The sequence below is a fragment of the Gymnodraco acuticeps genome, unplaced genomic scaffold, assembly GCF_902827175.1.
Source record: "Gymnodraco acuticeps unplaced genomic scaffold, fGymAcu1.1, whole genome shotgun sequence".
Taxonomy (NCBI): domain Eukaryota; kingdom Metazoa; phylum Chordata; class Actinopteri; order Perciformes; family Bathydraconidae; genus Gymnodraco; species Gymnodraco acuticeps.
Window position 1 is genome coordinate 168,226 of NW_022991040.1, and position 21,192 is coordinate 189,417.

The 21,192-nt window shown below is 41.6% G+C and overlaps 1 protein-coding gene and 1 pseudogene across 11 annotated transcripts in view; one reads left to right on the forward strand and one right to left on the reverse strand.

Moving 5' to 3' along the window:
• Positions 1 to 20,795, forward strand: part of LOC117559802 — an 86,723-nt gene extending 65,928 nt beyond the window's left edge. For 5 of the 11 annotated variants that reach the window (XM_034236486.1, XM_034236490.1, XM_034236488.1 and 2 more), the window contains one exon: positions 12,857 to 15,925. The gene's annotated coding sequence lies outside the window, so the exon portion shown is untranslated. Of the gene's footprint in view, positions 1 to 12,856; positions 15,926 to 16,638; positions 17,022 to 20,654 lie in introns of those variants that run through there. The other 6 variants (XM_034236478.1, XM_034236480.1, XM_034236481.1 and 3 more) reach the window with 6 other exon arrangements.
• On the reverse strand, positions 10,929 to 14,880 carry LOC117559808 (annotated as a pseudogene).
• Positions 20,796 to 21,192: the final 397 nt, after the last annotated feature.

The window sequence follows — 21,192 nt, forward strand, 5'->3', positions numbered from 1 at the left end:
ATGTGTTTTTATGGCATTGTAAAGTCCAAAAGTCAACATTTATTGTAAAAAAGATAGATGTATTAATTTTCATCATAGACAACATGTTTTTATCAAACAAAATATTCTGCTTCAATCCATATTTATTAGCTAGTCTTTCAAAAACTAAAATGTTCACCGAGATAAAAAATAAAAGAGTTTGGTCTCCGGCATGTAAAGACATCACTGTATTAACGGGGCGGTCTAGCAGCAATCTAACAGCAACTTCTTGACTTACTTCAGACTCCAGCAGACGGTGAATCTTTGTGTCGCGTCTCTCTCGTGCTTTGTACAACTCGAGCAGTCTTGGCAAATGCCGGTCGAGTCCAGAAAGAAAGGACTTGGGGAGGTCAGCAGCCACAAGACGCGTGAACTCAGCAGCAATCTGTAAGGACCAAAACAGAACCCCAATATTAAAACATTCAGAAGAATAGATTGCTCTCCTGTTCGTCCCTGACTCAAGATTGGACAGGGAGCGGCCCCTGCAGACACCCACTGCTCCTGGCTGCCCTTGGACGAAGGACAGCACAGATGGGTGAAAAGCAGAGCACATTTCATTGTACATGTGTTTTTGTGTTGATGTGTCGCCTCCCACTGCACGCATGTGTTGATGTGTCAAAGCTGTATGACAAATAGGGCTGCAACAAACGACTAATTTGATAATCGATTAATCTATCGATTAATGAAACGATTAATCGATTAATCGGCTCGTTAAGGTTTTAACTGTACTACTACTTATATCGATACTGCTTATCGATCCGGTCCTTTTAACGATAGTAGGCTATTAACGGTTCTTTTGACAAGAAATAAGGTAAACTAACTAAACAAATTGTGAACAAAACTAACATTGCTTTTTATTTAAATTAAATAAATAATATTTCGCATCAAAAGAAACAACAATGTTTTAACAAATCATATTAAATAATGTGATGACAGAACTGTAAACAGAATAGCTGAAACTTTAACAAAATAAATAACTCTGTTACCTCTAATCATTAACCCATGTTTTTATAACTGAGTTAACTCTGTGTGTTGCTGCTAGCATACATAACACCTGACGTGGAAACGTTACCCTTACATGATAAACTGTTATTGCACTTTTGGTAACGAGCATTGTTCACATCGAGACGGCTAAAGTTTAACCACACTTCGGAGCGCGTTCTCTCCACCATCTCCTCCATGTGTGTGTGTTGCATGCATGTAGCAGCTGCGTGTGTGTAAACTGCCCCGCCCCCTCGCAAGCAGGCGGGGGAGAGATCTCTCGTCTGAGTTGGGAAGATCGAAAATACATTATAGACGCATTTTATAGTCATATTGCATATTAGAAACGGAGTTGGCGACACTAAGACTGCGATATAATGTTTATGTAGCAATAATACATATGACATATGTTTTAAATGTCTCCTGTATCGATAAAAAAGAGCGATAACGTTGGAGTTTAACGGGGTGTAGAACACATGTGATGACGTCACCAACGAATCGACGACTGAATTAGTTGCCAACTAATTTGGTAATCGATTTTAATCGATTAAGTCGATTAGTTGTTGCACCCCTAATGACAAATAAACAATTCTTTAAAATTATTCTTCAATTATAAAGAGGGGGTGTACATGTGAAAGCTTTATACTCACTTGTCTTTCTGAAAACAATGCTGGCCATCTGCTTTCAACCTCCGCCACACGCAGCTCTACATGATCACCGCCGCAGCTCCTCCTGTTGTGAGGGACCGTTGAGCGGAACACACACACACACACAAGTTAGACCTAACACACTTAACTATTTTTATCTACCTCTGGAACAAGCTAAACTAGTTATAAATATGTTTATTCGTCACTCATTACCGGATTAGCGAGCTGCATGAGTCTGAAACTGACTGGCTGTCGGAAGAGAGAGGAAAATAGAGCCTCCGTTTCTCCCGTGTTATTATCCAAAGTGAATCTAAACTTTTGAATGATGTACTTCATCTATAAGTAGTTAGTTTGAATGTAATAATTTGTTGTTTTGTTTGATCGGAGCATCCCTAGTAAACGCCATAGCAACCCCACCCAGTTAACCGTTGGTCATTTTGAAAGTAGCTGGCCAGGTGAAAAAGTTTGAGAACCACTGCCCTATACAAATTCCTAGTATGTGTGAAGCATGTACATGGCCAATACAGATGTTGAATCTTGAATATATCCCAGGAAACTAAACCATTCTGAAACCCCCATTTTGGCTCTTGCAACGACTGAATTCACTTGCTAGCTAACGTTAGCTAGCTACACTAACTAAGAGGGGAAACACGGCCACCGTGGCTAGTTAGGTTTAGCCTCTAATAAACGTTATACATATATAGGTACATTTGAACATTAAACTCGGAAAAAAGCAATTATTAACTCACCTTTTGTAATTCTTCTTCTAATTCTTCACAATTTCAACCGCACCGCGCAGGCTTAGTTTTCAATTTGTTCCATGAGGTGAGGGAGGATGCTGGATGCACGGGTTGACACACACAATTTTGCAGGGGCAGTGTTCTGCGCATGTGCAAAAGCTGAGCAAACTCATCATTCTGAATTGAGTGTACTATTTTAATTTCACAGACAAGTTGAATGGATTCAAACTTGACGTTTCTAGTTGTCTCAACTTTTTGGCCAAATGTAGGTGACCTGACTCACATAAATGAGTTAAAGGAACTAAAATCCAAAATATTTTTTTACAGTGTACACCTTGCACACATACTTCCATGGGCAGGACATCTAGGTCACTATAAGACGTATCTCAGACTTGCCTCTAGGTTCTTTTGGCCTTCAATGTACACTGATGTGCAGAAATATTGTAAAACATGCCCAGAGTGTCAGAAAACTTGTCCTCTCCGCAAATCAAACCGAGCACCCTTCCAAACCATGCCGGTGATAACAACCCCATTCAGGCGGATTGCCATGGACATTGTGGGGCCCCTGGAAAAAAGCTCAACAGGATACCAGTACATTCTTGTGGTATGTGACTATGCTACTCGGTTTCCTGAAGCTTTTCCTCTCCGGTCTATAACCACCCCAAAGTTGATCAGTGCTCTTGTCCAGCTGTTTTCTCGTGTAGGAATCCCTGAGGAAATTCTGACGGACCAGGGAACCAACTTCACATCACGCCTGATGGGTCAACTGCATAAGGAGTTGGGGATAAAAGCTATCAAGACGACTCCTTACCACCCAGAGACTGACGGACTTGTTGAAAGGTTTAACCAAACCCTCAAGAGGATGCTAAAGAAGTTCGTATCTGATACTGGAAAAGACTGGGATAAGTGGTTACCCTTTCTACTCTTTGCCTACAGGGAAGTGCCTCAAGCGTCCACCGGATTTTCCCCGTTCGAGCTACTCTACGGCTGGCCAGTCCAAGGGCCCTTGGATCTGTTGAAACGTAACTGGGAGGAAAAGGTAACAGACAAAAAGGCAGAAGGGCAGGGTATTTTGCAGAATGTCCTCCAGATCAGGGACCGGTTGGATCAGTACCGAGAGGAGGCCAGGCTCAATTTAATGGATGCCCAGAAGACTCAGAAACGATGGTACGACCAGCAAGCACACAACCGTGAGTTCAAACCAGGTCAAAAGGTTTTGTTACTCTTGCCTTCTTCCTCTAGCAAGCTACTGGCCAAATGGCAGGGACCGTTTGAAGTGTTAAGAAAGATGGGGCCTACGACTTATGAGATCTTGCACCCGGAGAAAAAAGAAAAAAAAGCAGACTTATCATGTCAATCTCCTTAAAGCATGGGAGGAAAGAAGCAGCCAACATCATCTCTCCTCTGCTGTCGCAGGTGGACAAAGTTGAGGCCGTCCTGAACAGTCCGAGACTTCGTACCAAGAAACAAGTACGGTCCTTTCTTGGCCTGGTTGGATGGTATCGACGTTTCATTCCTCAGTTTGCCACTCTAGCAGTTCCATTGACCAACCTCACGTGCAAGGCTGCTCGGAATCCTGTGGAATGGAATGAAGAGTGTGAAAGGGCTTTCCAGGAGTTGAAGAAAAAACTGTGCTCGTCTCCGGTACTGCAGAGTCCTGACTTCAAAAGACGCTTCCTGGTTCAGGTGGATGCCTCTGGAGTGGGCATCGGTGCAGTGCTGGCTCAGGGAGAACCAGGAGAGGAACGTCCAGTGTTGTATCTCAGCAGGAAACTTCTGCCCCGTGAAACCCGGTACTCCACCATCGAGAAGGAGTGTCTGGCAATCAAGTGGGCATTGGACAGCCTAAGGTACTACCTACTCGGGAGGGAATTCGACCTACAGACGGACCATAGAGCCTTGACATGGATTCAGACCATGAAGGACCGGAACGCCAGGGTGACTAGATGGTATCTTGAACTACAACCGTTCAAGTGCTGTGTGTGGCACAAAGCAGGCAAGGAAAACGTCACCGCAGACTACCTGTCAAGGCTGCCAAACATCGTTGATGTAGGAGAGGAGGGTGGTAATGTGAAGAAGAAGCCTTCATCACAGTTGGCATAGGGGCATGGTAAAAGGCACACTGAGGGTAACACACATTGATAAAATAAAACCCAAGTCATTGTTTGTTCAAAACTAATTTATTGGAAGTCTTTTTGCAAGTAACCTGCTTACCCTCTCCTTCAAGGTTGTGAAGGCCAAACAGAGCAACAGAAAGAAGCGGCCTTAAGTAGAGGCTCAATCAGTGGGAACACCTGTGCTTAATTGGAGCATACCATGTAGTGCATGGGCGCGGGTGGCACTTTTCTTGCGAGTATACAAATGTTATTGTTTGGGCCTTCTGTGGTCAGAAAGAGATAATATGTTGACCTATTTTGATTTGGTGTGTTTGGGTAATTTGTCTTGCATTGTGAATGTGTTTGTAGATTAGAATGACATTGGTTAGGGGTATACATAGTGGATTATCCTATGGGGAGGGGCTTAACATGTATATAACCCTGGCCACAAGTGTTTTGGGGGGAGTCTGACTGTGGCTGTAGAGCAGAGAGGTACCAGTTATATGTCCTCGACCTGTAAAGTATATATGAGGTTTTTGTTTTCTTCCTGTAAAATCCTGGTTACTTTGTGGTTTTTCAGCATGTTGGCTGTCAATAAAAGCACCTAAGGATACATTTTTCGTGACTCTAGCCATCTTATTTAATTCCTAGTTTTTCCATCGAACCTTTTTGTAACACATACTTATATTTCAAAGTGTGTTATGAATGGATATTTCAAATAGAAACAAAACACCCAATGGTAAATAGCGTTCCACGTGTAGTTGAAACAGAGGGAAAAAATAAGTTCCGGAGAATAGATTACTCTTTTTTTATTCAGTCATTTGTGAAGTCATTACCGTTGTCTCAAATAGACTAACAATTCACTCCCGTTAAAATTGTAATTACATTGCGACAACTGCACCTCTGCCGGATAAATTGAAATTCCTCACTTACTGCATTCAAAGGTGAATAATGGCAATGTTATACTCCATTGCCTTTTCCGATTCTACCTGTAATGGCTCTTCTGAGAGCCATAAAGGGATCAGAGTAGTGATATTAACTACTAATACTGTCACCTCTTATATTCCTATGGAAACTTGGTTAACATTTTAGGCATATGATATCTGATAAATATGTATGCAGTACAACATATCAGTAGAACAGGTTGGATTGTCATTTGATAAGCAATGTTAGGTTAGATTAAGTAATAGGCCTGTTATTATCCAACTAATTATCCTTAGCAATTCCACAAACATATTGTTTACAATTTTTTCACTTTTTTGAACATGATATTTGGCACTACATACATCCAGAGGGAGGGTGGATGATCCAAACAGCTCTGCCTTATTTTCTTCAAGGGGCTCAGAAAACCCAACCCTGCCAGGAATAACGGATGTTGGAAGGTAGACATGTTTGAAGTGTAAATATCCCACAGGTTAAAGAAAGCAACTGAGAAGTCATATAGCAATGTATTTTTATCCCTGCAAAACCACTTTGAATTATTTCACAGAGGTTTTTTTTAAGGCTGCAGACAATGCGTAATTTGCCTTATTTTATGTTGCTGATTTGAAGCTTTATTTAAAAACAGACAGTTTACAAGAGGTTTTTTTTTTTGTGCCTGAACACATCCATGTAGACCACGACAGAGGATTGAAGCTGCAGCTTAAGTTTAATATCACACATATTTCCGATATATATGCACATGTGGAGCAATGAGTATTTGGACATTACAGTGTCTTTTTGCAGTTTTAATGTTTTGGAAACTCTTTTAATTAGTCTTTGGAATTGGCCCTGTGTTCTTATTGGGGAGCTGGCTATGGGAGCTGGAACCAAATTAAACTTCCCAATAAAGTAAGATAGATAATGATTACAAAGTACAGGTTGAATTAGTTGAAAATACAAAAACATAAAAAGCCAACAATTAAGTCAATACAAATATCATATTATGTGGGGCTTTTGTGCTAGTGCTCCTGTTCCCTAACCCCATCAGTTAAAGATCATTATGGAGCCATCATCCCAAAGATACAAATGTAACCAATGGAAGAGAGGGTTAGTGAACTTACAGTAGTTCCCTGAGGTGTATGTGCTGGTCATGCAAAGCCCCTTCAGCAAACACCAAAGCTGGGACATATTATATTCTATTATGTTCCACCACAGTTGCATGGTTCTGTATGAACTTGTAGTACCACGATGTTAGGCCAAGAAAATACCTGAGAGTCACTGGATCACTGGGTGATGGAGCATCCTGAATAGCTGCAATGTGGTCATCGTTTGGCAGCAGACCTTCCTTGGTTATGCTGTGTCCTAGATACGTTAGTTTGTCCTGGAAGAATTTGCATTTATCTGTGTTAAGACTTAATCCAGCTTCCTGCAGTCGGTACAGTACAGCTTTCAGGCGGGTTTCATGCTTCATGAGGAGTAAACGATGATATCATCCAGATATGCCTGCACTCCAGGTAAATCTTTCAGCACCATGGACATCATCTTCTGAAACGTTGAGGGTGCTGATGCTAACCCATAGCAAACTCGCTTGTACCTGAAGAGTCCCTCGTGAGTAATGAAAGCAGTCAGATCTCTGCTGTCCTCATGCAGTGGAAGCTGGTAGTATGCATTAGCCAGGTCGAGGGTTGAGAATATGGTAGCTGTTCTGAGAAGAGCTCCTCCATGTGTGGAATGGGGTAGCAATCCATTATGACGGCCTTGTTAGGCTCCCTGAGGTCTGTACACATCCTTATTTTAGATGAGTTTTTTTCGTAGAATCACAACGATCGGTGATACCCAGGGAGAGGCATCTATTTTTTCAATGATGTCAGCATCAAGAAGGCGCTTTAACTCTGCAGAAACAGCATCTCTGACTGAGAACGGAAGCCTTCTCAATTTCTGCTGAACAGGCTTCACATCATCTTTCACTTTTACTTTGTGTACAACATTCCTAACACAGCCCATAGGTAAAGCTGTATTAACAGGTGCAGATGAAGTAGGTGTCGGTGTAGTAGGAGTTGCAGGTGGGGTTGTTATCTCTCTGACTGTCTGCTCTGACTTCAGTACCACTCTGTTTCTCATGATGACCATTTCCAGTGCCTCAAACAGGTCCAGGCCCAGCAGTATTGAACCTGACTTCACAATGAAAAGGGTAGCTGAGGCAGTATTTCCGTTATGGAATGCACGTAAATGCAGTTTCCCTAGTACTGGGATTCTCTGTCTTGAGTATGTGACTAGAGGAACCTTTGTAGGTTTCAGTGGTATGTGACTGAAGTAGGTCTCGTACACATGAGCAGGCAGCAGTGACACTGAAGAACCAGTATCTACTATCATCTCAAATGACTGGTTAGCAGGAGAAAGTCCCAAATCTACAGTGCACATTATTTTCTTCTCTTTTGGGGCAGTATTATTCAGCAATAAAACAGTCAGTTCTGGAATAACGACCTACCTCACTTCACGTTTTTGTTCTGAACGACACACTTTGGCAACATGCCCAGTTTTTCCACAGGATTTGCATATTTTGTTTGTAGCAGGGCATTGTGTGGAATTGGCAATATGTTTATCTGAATCACATCTGTAACATCTTCGTGCTTGCTCAGACTTTCTCTCACCTTTCCTTTGTTTACTTGCAGCGGGACGTTTTTGTTCCCATTTTGGCGCGCTGATCTCTCTCACAGGCACTTCACTGTTGGAGAATTCGGCCACGTTGCGCGCCGCCGTTTCCACCTGATTTGCAATCTGAATGGCTTTATTCAGTGTCAGTTTGTCTTCTAGCAGCAAGCGTTAACGTATGCGTCCACTGTAGGCTTTTTCCACAATCTGATCATGCAGTATATCCTGTTCGGCATTTCCAAATTCACAAAAAACGAGCATTTCACGTAGCGCAGAGACGTACTGTGCAATTGTTTCATCATGTCTCTGGGCTCGTTGGCGGAACTTGTCTCTCTCCGTAATTACATGTTAAAGTGACACAGAGACATTGGATTAACCTTGAGCAGCGTTTTTATTCCCTTGAACACAACTTTCGATCACAAAACAGCAAAGGTAAGGCGTAATTATTGTTATGGTTTTGAAAACTGATGTTGTTTTCTTGCTCTGTTCTGGCTGCTCGCTCAGTGAGTTCTGGCCGTGCAGTGATGAGACTTATACCAATGGAATCTGTGGAATCTCAGTTGTCAGATGATATGTCGTTTGTGCAGATAGTACGAAATATAAAAGATCGTTTTTGTGAGTTGTGAGCAGAGATAGCATTAGCCCGATTTCGCTAAGGGCTCATTTAGATGCTTCTTGTGAGACATGTGCTTTGTTTCGGTAAAAATGGTTCGTATGGTCAGTTAGCAGAGTTACTTCCCGTTAGGTGGGTATGACACATTCATAGTTTGTTAAATGTTAAGAAGCCCTGAGACACAGTTTCGTGAAGAAAAAGCCTGCAGCCCCCGCGGGCTTCACAGGTTAACTGACACCAACTATATAATATACTCTGTTCATAAAAAAAAATGTATAAAATTAAAGTATTTTTTAATGACAATCTAGAATGTGGGAAGAGCCCCTATGGGCCGGCCGCCACTGCAATGTAGTAGTGTTACAGAGTTTCTATAAATATTTATTGAATTGATGTTGCACATTTTCTCTTCTAGGAACATTTCTGGTGGCCAGTACCTCTACCAACACAACACTACAATTGAACAGTGATCTGTTTCAGTGTGTTTCAAGAATACAGCAGCAGTAATATTGCCTTAGGTTTGTTTCAGAGTGATAGAGAAAGAATGGCAGGATACAGAAGCTACATTGCATGTGCTTACCAAATGATATCCAATCGCCTCAGTTCCATTCCTTTCTTTATATGACAAACAGCAGCAAGGAAACCGAGGATGCTTTTGAAGCATTATCAGAGGGCAATAATCCCATGGTAGGAAAAATCACAGCATGGTGTGTAGTGAATAAACAGATACTGAACTTTAGAACAGCCATTTCTGCTGATTTTAGCGCGGCTAGAAGGGGGTTGAATTTAATCGAAAAAATTGTTTAAGTTGCTGCTGCAAGAAATGTATCCAAAGACACACGAAAGGACTTGATTTCAATTCCAGAAAGAGATATCAGTGTAAATGTACTTGTTCAATAAACAACAATTTTCTATTGAGATACAAGATATGTAATCTGAAAAACAGACAGCCCAGGGGCACGGCAGAGGACCAGGAAGGGGTCTCGGGCGGACGGCGAAGACCGCGGCTCTCAGGGGGCCGGGCTCGAGGGCGAAGACCGCGGCTGGGGAACTCAGGACGGGCAAGAAGGCGACGACGGGACAACTCCGGAGGCTGGGCAGGACCCGGTGTCGGCCGGACAGGAACCGGAGCCGGTGGGACAGGCGTAGACGGGATCCTGGACATGACATAGGCTGGTGTCAATGGGACCCCGGATGGAGCAAGGGCTGGTGTCGATTGGACCACCAACGCAACAGGGCAAGGAGTAGGCAGGACCCCCGTCGGGACAGGTGACGGCAGGACGGTTAGTGCTAGATTGTATACCTCCTGGGTTTTAGGCGGAAGTGACGTAATCTGCCACCGAGGACAAGAGACGACGCCCTTTACTTACTGGCTGCTGCCGTCTTCACACAAATAAACCCCTTAAAACCTGTATGATTTAGTTTTCACATGTTTATTGAAATTAATTCGTCCATCTCTTTATATTATAGTATTACATTTCTTATTTTCGGTTGTGTATTTGTGTTTTGAACTTTTCTATTGGATGTTGCGATTTAATTTCTCCAAGAGACAAAAATCACTAAAAGATCTGGTGGATATCTGACCAGTATTTCATCATGGAAGTTAAATCAGAATAATTTCATTATCCTGTGGAGGAAATGTTGTTTTGTGACAGTTGCTCAATTTTAGAACAAACAAAATAACATACTTAATACATAGCTAAATGTATATATACACAAGAAGTAAAAGTGTGAATTTCAAGATAATAAAAATATAATAAAAAGATTAATGTAACTATAGGAAGTAAAATCAAAAATTGGCAATGCAAAATAAAATAACCATACTGTATGTATATACACATATAAAACAAACAAGAAATGAAAGCAGAAATGTTCAATATGATTTTAAATAACAATATTTATGTTGAAATAAGAAGTGAAAGTAAAAGAGGGCAATACAACAAAGATATAATAAAATACAATTAAAAGATGTACATTAACATAGGAAGTAAGAATAACAATGTGCAATACAAGATAAATAAAAAGACTAAAAGGATAATGTAACCTTACAGAGTTAAAGTAAAAATGTTGCAATACAAGTTGCAATTAAATATAATACAAATATGTATGGATAAATAAGAAGTTAAAGTTAAAATGTGCAATAAAATAACAATATTTACATAAAAAGTCAAATTGCACATTGTACAATATATAACAACAATATGTGATTTAATAATAATAAAGATATGAATGCCGAACTGTACAGTTAAATATTTTACAAAGTTCATTTCAAATTCATGCTGACCCGGAAGTTCAACCTCATAGCTTCTGCAACGCAGCCTACCCTTTTTGTGAATGGGTGCTTTTGTGGCACGGTTTTCACAGGTAGGTTGGCCATCTCCTTCTTCCTTTTCTTAGGTGTGAACGTCAGAGGAAGGCTCTGATCATGTGGAGTGTGTAGCTTCACATCTTCCAAGATCTCGGTCAGTTGGTCAGTTAGCGTTTTAAGGTAATCTTCATCTTGCAGATGGTATGTTAAGTCAGTAATCTCACGCAAGAGACTGGCACGTTCCCTTCTTTGTTTAACCTTTCTTGGTCTTTTCCTTTCGGTCAAAGCGTTACATGGTGACTGCATTTCCACTGATACCGGTGTATATGTATGATCTGTGATGTCTGATCTGCCGCTGCCATCCCTCTCACAGGAAGTCTGCCCCAGACATGCATTATCCAGGGAGAAGAGGGAGTTATCCCTGTAATTAGATGCCAGTTTCTCCCAACCCCATTCATGCACATGATTAAAAACAGCACAGAAGTGCTTGAAGGGCAACTTGTGCTTTGCCCAGTCTTTGCAGGTGCACGATGGCATGATGATACTTTCACCAAAGTTGATGTTGTGCTGTGTGCAAGGATGACTTTGGCTTTTGACATGGAACATGCCATTGCTCTTTGCAACAACGTCATTCGCCTCATAAAACTGGGCTTCTGTAAGCCTTGACATCACATGGTCTGCTACACTTCTTGGTCTGTCTTTTAAGAACTTTGGCATGTTCTCATTGTACCTTCTGTAGACTGAGGAGTACTTGACGTTCAGTTCAATGTACCTTCAATAAGAGAAGAGAACAATATCTTAGAAGTCTCTCTGTGACAGTTTGCTTTCTTTGACATATAGATATGGTATTTGATAATACAATTGTCTCAGAAACATATGTAACAATGAACAACATCAAACAAATATGTTGGAAACAAAGCTATCAAACATTACATTTATATATATATATATATATATATATATATATATATATATATATATAAATGTGTGTGTTGGTGTGTATGTGTGTATGTATATATAAATATATATATACGTATAATCATAGTAATAATTGTTTAGCTCACTTCCGATATGTCCTTGGTAGGAAGTCAGTTACCAACACAGTGAGCATTTCACTGAGGCTGCAGTTCTTATAACCTTCAAGATGAGAATACTTTAGGGTTTAATTTAGTCTTTCCACCCCATTGTTGGTGTAGATGGCCACCTTGAGATCTTCATCCCGAAACACGTGCACCCATCTCTACACAAGACAAAAAAAGACAAAAAAAATTAAAAGGAAGACTCTTCAAATTCAACAAATTATATAATAAATATAATATAAAAGTAAATATAATATTTCAACTTGATACACACCTTAGCCTCTGGGAGCCACTTATTTGAAAACCACGCCCTCACTTTGTCATTGTCTTTCCAGACTTTGGCCTCCTGCAGGTTGCAAAGGCGTGTGCCGAACTCCTCTGGAGTTGAAGCCGCTGCAATGCTTCTCAGAAGCGGTAGGAGACTGTCTTGTGCGTTGCTCACTCCATGATCTTTCTTCCTGCACCATTCAACCCAAGCTTTCTCCCTATGGAAGTCGCAGAGAAGCACCTTCGAACCTGGATAACATATAAGAGATATATTATCTGCACCATGTTGTCATTTTATTTTGTCGCGTTGCTATTACATAGTATACGCGACAAAATATACATCTCTGTCAGTGGAGGTGATGACTTCATTATATTTTGAAGTAGATTGTTGCATACATTTGCATGTAAATGATTATATTTTTGAAGTTGGTGGAATACTATGTCAAATGTATCCTTTTTTTTAATTAACCTTTCATATTCTGTGAATTAACAGCTTTCTACAGTTACTGCAATTTCACCTTGAAACTCTTCCTCCAGGGCACCGATCTCTACCTCTGAGAAATCAACCATGAAGTAGCTAGGGCTCCAGTCAGGGTTCCACTCCTTAAACACCTGGAGGGCTTCTTTGACATCTGCTGTTGTCTCACTCTGGGTCACAAAGAGGCCAACCACTGCATAGCACACATTTGTACATACACATAGGAAGAAGAGGGGAACAGAGTAACGACACATCCGGTAAGTAGCATCAAGCAGGCACATCTGTTGTCCATACAGGTGGAGAAGCCTTCGCTGCCAGGCTGTCTGGTAACAAAACAGCAGCTTTGTGACAGTTCCGTCCTCCTGTAGCTGGCTTGGCCTGTACTTGATTTTGCAGTCATCAACTAACCATCTGGGGGTCAGAAGCTGTGAATGAAAGTGTAACTGGACATTATCATCATGTAGCCTCATAACCCAAACATTAGGAACATTTGTTGTCATATCAGGGCAAAAACAGTTTTGAAGTTTTAGTTGCATTTTGAAAACTGGTCATACCCTGCATATGAACCAAATACTGCTACTTTGCTTTGCTTACTTACACCTGCATTCAGAGGACAATGTATCATGTAAAAAACTGACCATGCTTGGTGAAGTCACAAATGTAAGTTGTGCATTAACCACCCACAAAAATGTGCATGGCTAGAATAATATTAATACTATTCTACTCTCAGTGTATTACCTGCAGATTGACCTGGTCATTTTTGGATTCACGTATTCCCTCCTTCGTTCTTGATAAGATATTCCTGATATCCTTGTCTGTGGGGTAAAACTTTCGACGTGTTCGTGGAGGTGGCTGCTCCCCCCGGAACAGCTCGTCATTTACAAAATTGAACAGGTGACGTCTAATCTCACTGAGCTTTCTGGCACCAGCCAAGGTGAGCTTCACTATTTGTTGTTCAACTCTGGAATCCATCGGTTCACGCAGTTCAGCTACCTGTACATGATGTTGAACAGGGTAATTATAGATGTTTAAAGCTGTCTAAAAAAAGTCCTCTTTGTACAGCACAAATTGTACCTCGCATCTTGTTTCTTACAGCAGCTAAAGGAATAGATGTTGCATGGTTACCTCTCCAACAGTTGGATGGTTTTGATGGTCACTTTCTGGGGTGAAGCATGTGTGGTATTCCATGACTACTTCAACTGTTGAAGGATCAGCTGCAACTACAGCCTTTAGTGCTGCGGAGAGCTCCCTCCTCTTTGCTTTACTGTTCTCTGCAATCTGGGGAACATAACAATGACATGGCTATTGGGATCATGACACGAGAGCAATTATAGCATTGAACGCACTTGTGCTGTGCTTGTGCTGTACCTTGAAACCAGGAAATGTCATGACCTGACTGACAGTTATCTGGGCAGGGCAATCCATCTTCTTCGTATTTTGTACAAGATGGCGTCTTGCATTGAAGACATGGTCTTCAAGCTAAGAGAAAAAAGGTGTATAGAAATACAATATTAATTTATGTAGACATTTTCATGGTCTCCTCTCCATAACGTGGAGAACATCATTTTTTCTATGGTTCTTTCTTTTGTCTTCTTTAAAATATGTGTAGGTCCTGCTCATATAACTGTAGTATAGTGGGACATTATGTCATTACCCCTGCATCTGTACTGTTTGTGTCTATTTATTTTTGCAGATATACCATCCCCTGTTAAAATAAGTAAACAGGAAGAATTTGGTGCCAGGTCATGACCGTGGGCTGGTTGGGTTCTGTAGGTGAACAAAGGAAGGATATCCCCCTTTATTTTGTCTCAGAAGAGGCCATTGAATTGTGTTTCCTATTCCTCTAAAGTTTAAACGACTTATGTATTTACATAATGCTGATTCCTATGTTGTTATGTGTCACAGTGTTATGTGTCATAGAATGCCATAATGCATGTCATATTACGAATAGTTGTTTAATTTTCCTTTACCAATTATTTAAAGTTGTTAATGCATGTCAATTCATAAATATACCGCTTGTTTCTCTTTTTGTGCATGGTACTTCTCCTTTTGCAGAGTACACCTGTCCTTTCTCTGGTGGCATCCATATATCTTGGTGCCGACGAGTTGGAATGGCACCCCATCATATGGTACACATTTCAACTGCCAGTATATATTTTTCTCTGGTGAAGGTTGCACGTCTGTATTGAAACATTTGTGACAAAAATACATATTTTATCCATAAAATATACATTAACACTGGTCAGTTTAGATTTGGAAAGACACTCTGAATTTGAAATGTCTTAAGTAACTTTACGCCTGATAATTCAACCTGTTGCTGAATGTACAGTAAAGTTTCACGTATTTTTCGCTTTGATCAATCTATGGGTTATGTAGAAAGCTGAAACTACCAACCTATAATTCAGTTGTTGTAGGCATTAAAACACAGAACACCAAAATAAACATTTTAGTGGTGTGAACGCTTGTGAACTGTCAACAGGAGGGCGGGGGAGCATCGCTGCGGGGAAACCGTTTAAAAGATGAATAAATTAACGGCTCGAACCGAGCCGGCCAGCACTGGCTCGCTGACGACCGGCCGTTCTGTGAGCCCCTTATACTACTTAGCTACTTATATACATACATACTTATACATTATTATACTTATACTTATATACTTATTTGATTACTGACACAATGTAGGCTACTTGGTCATCGTTGTTTCTTAAATTTCCGATCTAACCTTACAAACTTACTATTTTCCCCGAAAACCTGTTCCTTTTTGTACACAATATACTTTGTGATCGTTGTTTCTTCCACGTCTGCTAACCTTCCTCGAAATCCTTCAGTGTTTGAAATATTTTATGTGAAAGCATCCTGTTTGTTGCGCTTTGGCATCCTTGACAGACGTGTGTCTGTCTGTTGTCTGTTGGAGCGCGAGCGCAACAAAAGTTGCCGTCTCATCCACGACCACTATTACGTCACTTACGCCGCATAAAACCCAGCAGGTATACGATCTAGCACTAACCACGGCGGGACCTCCAACAGAACAGGACATGGGGTTGGCAGGACTCTCAGCGGAACCCCCAACGACACAGGGCATGGAGTTGGCAGGACCCTCGACGGGACAGGACAGGGAGTAGGGACTTGAGTAGGGACTTGAGATGGGACTAGAGAAGGGACTTGAGTAGGGACTGGAGAGGGGACTTGAGATGGAACTCGAGAGGGAACTTGAGAGGGAACTTGAGAGGGGACTCGAGAGGGGACTCGAGAGGGGACTCGAGAGGGGACTCGAGAGGAGACTCGAGATGGGACTTGAGAGGATACTCGAGAGGATACTCGAGAGGAGACTCGAGAGGGGACTTGAGAGGATACTCGAGAGGAGACTCGAGAGGGGACTTGAGAGAGGGCTTAAGAGGGGACTTGAGAGGGCACTCGAGAGGGGACTCAAGAGGAGACTCGAGAGGAGGCTTGAGAGAGGGCTTGAGAGGGGACTCGAGAGGGAACTCGAGAGGTGACTCGAGAGGGGACTTGAGAGGATACTCGAGAGGAGACTCGAGAGGGGACTTGAGAGGATACTCGAGAGGAGACTCGAGAGGGGACTTGAGAGAGGGCTTAAGAGGGGACTTGAGAGGGAACTCGAGAGGTGACTTGAAAGGAGACTCGAGAGGGAACTTGAGAGGTGACTTGAGAGGGGACTCGAGAAGAGGCTCGAGAGGTGACTTGAGAGGGGACTCGAGAGGGAACTTGAGAGGGGACTCGAGAAGAGGCTCGAGAGGTGACTTGAGAGGGGACTCGAGAGGGAACTTGAGAGGGGACTCGAGAGGAAACTTGAGAGGTGACTTGAGAGGAGACTTGAGAGGTGACTTGAGAGGGAACTTGAGAGGGAACTAGAAAGGGAAATCGAGAGGAGACTCGAGAGGGGACTTGAGAGGGAACTCGAGAGGTGACTCGAGAAGGGACTTGAGAGAGGACTTGAGACGGTCGGTTCGCCGACAGAACACGGGGGGCAGGAGACGGCCGGAACGCCGACAGGACACGAGGAGCTGGAGTCGGCCGGTACGCCGACAGGACCCAGGGAGCTGGCGTCGGCCGGAGAACCAGTACTGGAGCCGAAACTGGAGTCTGGACCAAGGCTACTGGGTCCGGTACTGAAGCCGGAACCATGGCTGCTGGGGCCGGTTCTGGAGCCGGAACCATGGCTGTTGGGCACGGAACAGAAGCCTGGACCCTGGCTGTGTGAGCCAGGTAAGCTAAACCTCTCTAAAAAGGTCACATGTCACTTGTTTTGCATCAATCTTGATACAGGGTACTTATTATATGTTGTACTTTGGATTCCTAAAGCATTCATTCAAGGGTAGTTTTCATTATAAGTAAAACATATTTTTTGGACGGACACTATAATTTACAGTTTTTTACTATGTTCAATCTGAATTTTCTTTAAAAATAAAAAACATCTATATTGATTCTGACTTTTACATCCAACTCACAGGTTTATCATTACTTTGAGGAACAAGATTATTAATTTAACCCTTTTAGAAGGGAAGATATAGTCATTTGTTCTGGGAATGTCATTTTCGAGCCTGAGACCTGAAAAACAGGCTCAGTGCTTAACAGGTTAAAGTAGGCATTGCTGCTTGGTGTTGATATAATAAAGCTTGGATCGTTCTTAATCTTTGCCTGTTGCTGGAAGAACTTGGCGAAGACAGAGAAAGGAGGGAAGGCTACTCTATAATCTTCCTTGTACTTGCTTCCAATGCTGGTTCACCTCTCTTGCAGATTATAGGGAAGCTTTTCCACTATTTATCTTACCCCACGAGCTGTATCCAAGTACGAAAGCCCTGGCAGAGCACCATCTTCCTTAGCACACTCAAGTTCTAGGAGAATGTCGCCGAGTTCTCTCTGTTTAACATTGTCTTTGTTGGTGAGCTTCAGAAAGTGTTCTATTTGCTTGAGCAGTGCGTCTTCAATGACCTCTGGCGTCCCATAACACTCTTCACACCTGCTGCAGGATTGAGTACGTGTACTGCACAAATTCTCTTTGCTTGTTGCATGGAGTCGGGCCCTAGCCACCTTAGTCATCAAATCTATCTCTTCTATGGCTGTGAGATTCAAGTCCTTAGTGGCACTTATAAAAGAGGCTTTCCACGACCAGTAATTTTCAGGCTTGTCATCGAATTGAAGAAGACCTGCACTCACCATTTATTTCCTGATGAGGTAACTTGCAAAGTCTTGTGCACTTTGTGGCTCATACTGTTGATCAGCGTGCTTCGGAGTACTGTTAGGGTAAGTATTTGATGTCGGTTCATTTTTCATGTCTTTGTAGACTGACTTAGCTTGACATGGTTCAAACGTCTTTATTTTTATTTCCTGTGCTTCCACTGCTACCTGTGTATGATGCGTTCCAGAACAGGTGTACTGAGACTGCGCTTGAACATACTCAGAAGTGCATTGGACTACACTGAAGCGCTCACCTTCAACAATGGGTTCTCAACTTAGCTTCACGCTTTCAGCATCTGCTTCTTCATAAGCTATAGCTTCAGCTTCAGCTGCTAAAGCTCTTTGGCACTGGAGCAGATGTAGACTGCCGTCAAAGTCGGCTTTTTGCTTTAGCATGCCTGCTTCCAGGTCTGCCCTCTGTTTCATCACGTCAGCTTCTTTTTCAGCATAAGCTAATTGAGCACGAGCTGATTTAGCCTTGGCATGGCTTTTCGTGGTTGACAAACTTGTTGCTGATGATCGCTGAGACGATCTAGAGGCTGCTCTGGATGAATATGACTTAGCATCAGAGGCTTGAGGATGTTCTTGCCACTTGGCTGTTTGATCCACAGTCTCTGCTTGCCGTTCTCCACTTGCTTCTTTGTGCGTAGTGGTGTCTTGATTATTATAGTTTTTTCCTGAGCGTACTCATGTTGGCTGTGTAGTGTACTATTACTTGATCCCGCCGTGCTCTTGTCTTTTTACTGTAGATTTATTTTACTTTGTAAAACTGTAACAATACAGAAATAAAATACATACGTATGCCGGCTTTACATAACATATAAGTAGCACTGTACAAACGACACACATAGCCTACTACTATTAAAGGAATTAGCTATCATTAGCATCACTATTAGCTAGAAATAGCACAGATCACCATTAGCTAAATTAGCACACATTAAACTAGCTTCAGACCAAAAGTTACAAACTTCAAACATTCTGCACATAACACATCCAAATTGCACATTAATAACTCACAGACAAATAGTCTCCAAGGCTCAAGCATCACAGACACGAACACAGTTTACATGATGTCTCTGCTCCATGTGTTGTTCTCATGGATGTATAATAAGAACTGGATACAGCGTGGGAGGCGGGGCCTCATTTATTCCTACGAGAGCTGCTCATTGGCGCATGAAGACAAAATGGCCCAACTTTTGAGAGAGCGAAACGTCACAGATTACCCGTCATTCTTTCACACACACATACGGGTTTTGGGCCGAGGGCGACACCGTACTTCCGGTATCCGCCATTTCACACGAGGAGGTGCAACCAGAATATCATAGTCTATTGCCTTAATCAATATAGTCAACTCTAAAATACCACATATATGCATTGGCATGATAATATTATTGTGACAAGTGGGGTATTCACCTGGTGTTTCCAGAAGATAGACGTAGATGCTGCCAAAATCGACCGAAGGCAACTTTCGAGAGTCGTTTTTCCATACATCTGCAGGCAGTCTGTAAGTGCAATCGGACAACCCACACAGCTCTAGTTTACGCTGGTAACGACCTAGAGCACACCCCTCAAGTCCAGAGATGTAATCCGAAGACATGCAGCGATTTCTTCGGTCGTTAATTCAGAAAAAAAAACCTAGTGCGCTCTGCCTTGCTACGTTAGCTATCTGTTTATATTAGCACCTCCAGGATATTAGCACCTCCAGGAAAATGGCGTATTTATATATATATATATGGCGCGCGTTGCATTGTGGGTAGCTCGTGACGTCACTGTGTGTGAAAGAATGCCTGAGAAGTACCCGTATGTGCGCTCATAGAGCATACGCAACTTTAACCACGCCCCCCAAAAGGCTCGTTCACATCAAGCACGTTCATGACAGCATGGTATGGTACTGAATTGTTATGATGGATTTGATATTAACGAGGCGGCCGCGGCAGTTAGCAGCTAGCGGCTAGCTAGTAATTATGCTAACTTACACATCAATTGTTATGTACGTTTATATTATGCTGATGTAACAGGATCTAGTGATATCCAAGCAACAGAGTTTAATGAAGCATGATACTTTTGTGGGTTGTACATGAAACCATTTGGTAATATATACAAATGTATGTATTTTGAAGCCTGTTATGATCAATTGTGAGTTCAATCTTTATCTAAAAAGTAAAGCTGATGATGGATTACTATGGTGGAGTTAAAATAACAATAGCCTATTTCTCTTTGAAATGTGATGGAGTAAAATAATAGAAACTGTGATTATTCATGTTAAGTACCCCACACGTAACTAAAACGTATAATACTTGAAGGAAAGGTGTAAAATGTTTCACAGACTATAACACCCCTTGTTGTTAAATACCAACCATGTATATATACTGTATATGCTGCTAAAACTGTAATATATACCTGGCTGCTAAATCCTCCAAACTGTTACAGGATGTGTATTTTGTAAAATGTGTAACTTTTTTTTATTATAATTTCTTTTTTTTAATCTTTAATATTTGTTTTATGCATTCTTTAAGTAACATTAGGCTGTCTTTGGCTTTTTTCTGCTGTAACAATGTACATTTATTCTGATTCTGATCTAATTGATGTGTTTTTGTCACAGTTTGTTTCCCTATATTGCGACACTTGTTTTGTTTAAGATTATTTCTCCTTTTTTTACAGACATCCCCAACCATAGTGGAATGCTGTTGTAAATGATTGCATTAATCCGTGCATCAATACCTTCACCCAGCATGGAGGCCTCCAACGAAGGAAATAATATTGTGGCTGGGAAAAATGTGAAAAAAAAAATCTCACAAAGAGTGACTTTCTGGTGTAATCATTATATTATCAAAAACAAGCACTTTTAGTAACAATATATAAAATCATTCAGCAGCAGAGGTTGGGGTGGAAACAGCATTTCTAACTAAGATGATTACAATAGTACAAGTTAAACATCAAGATGAACATACTATTATTAATTAAAAACTACATGGGAAACTTAAATATCCTGCAATATACCATTAGCAGAATAGGAACAAATGTGCCAAAACATTTCTAACATAAACAACTCAAACTACTGGAAAGAATACACATGGAAGATTTTCGTCTGTTACTTCAAGACACCCCAAATTCAAAGTCAGTATAAACAAAATCTCATTTAAAAATGCTGCAGAGAATGCGGGGAGCGGAGGGCCAACCATGGTCATATATTTTGGTC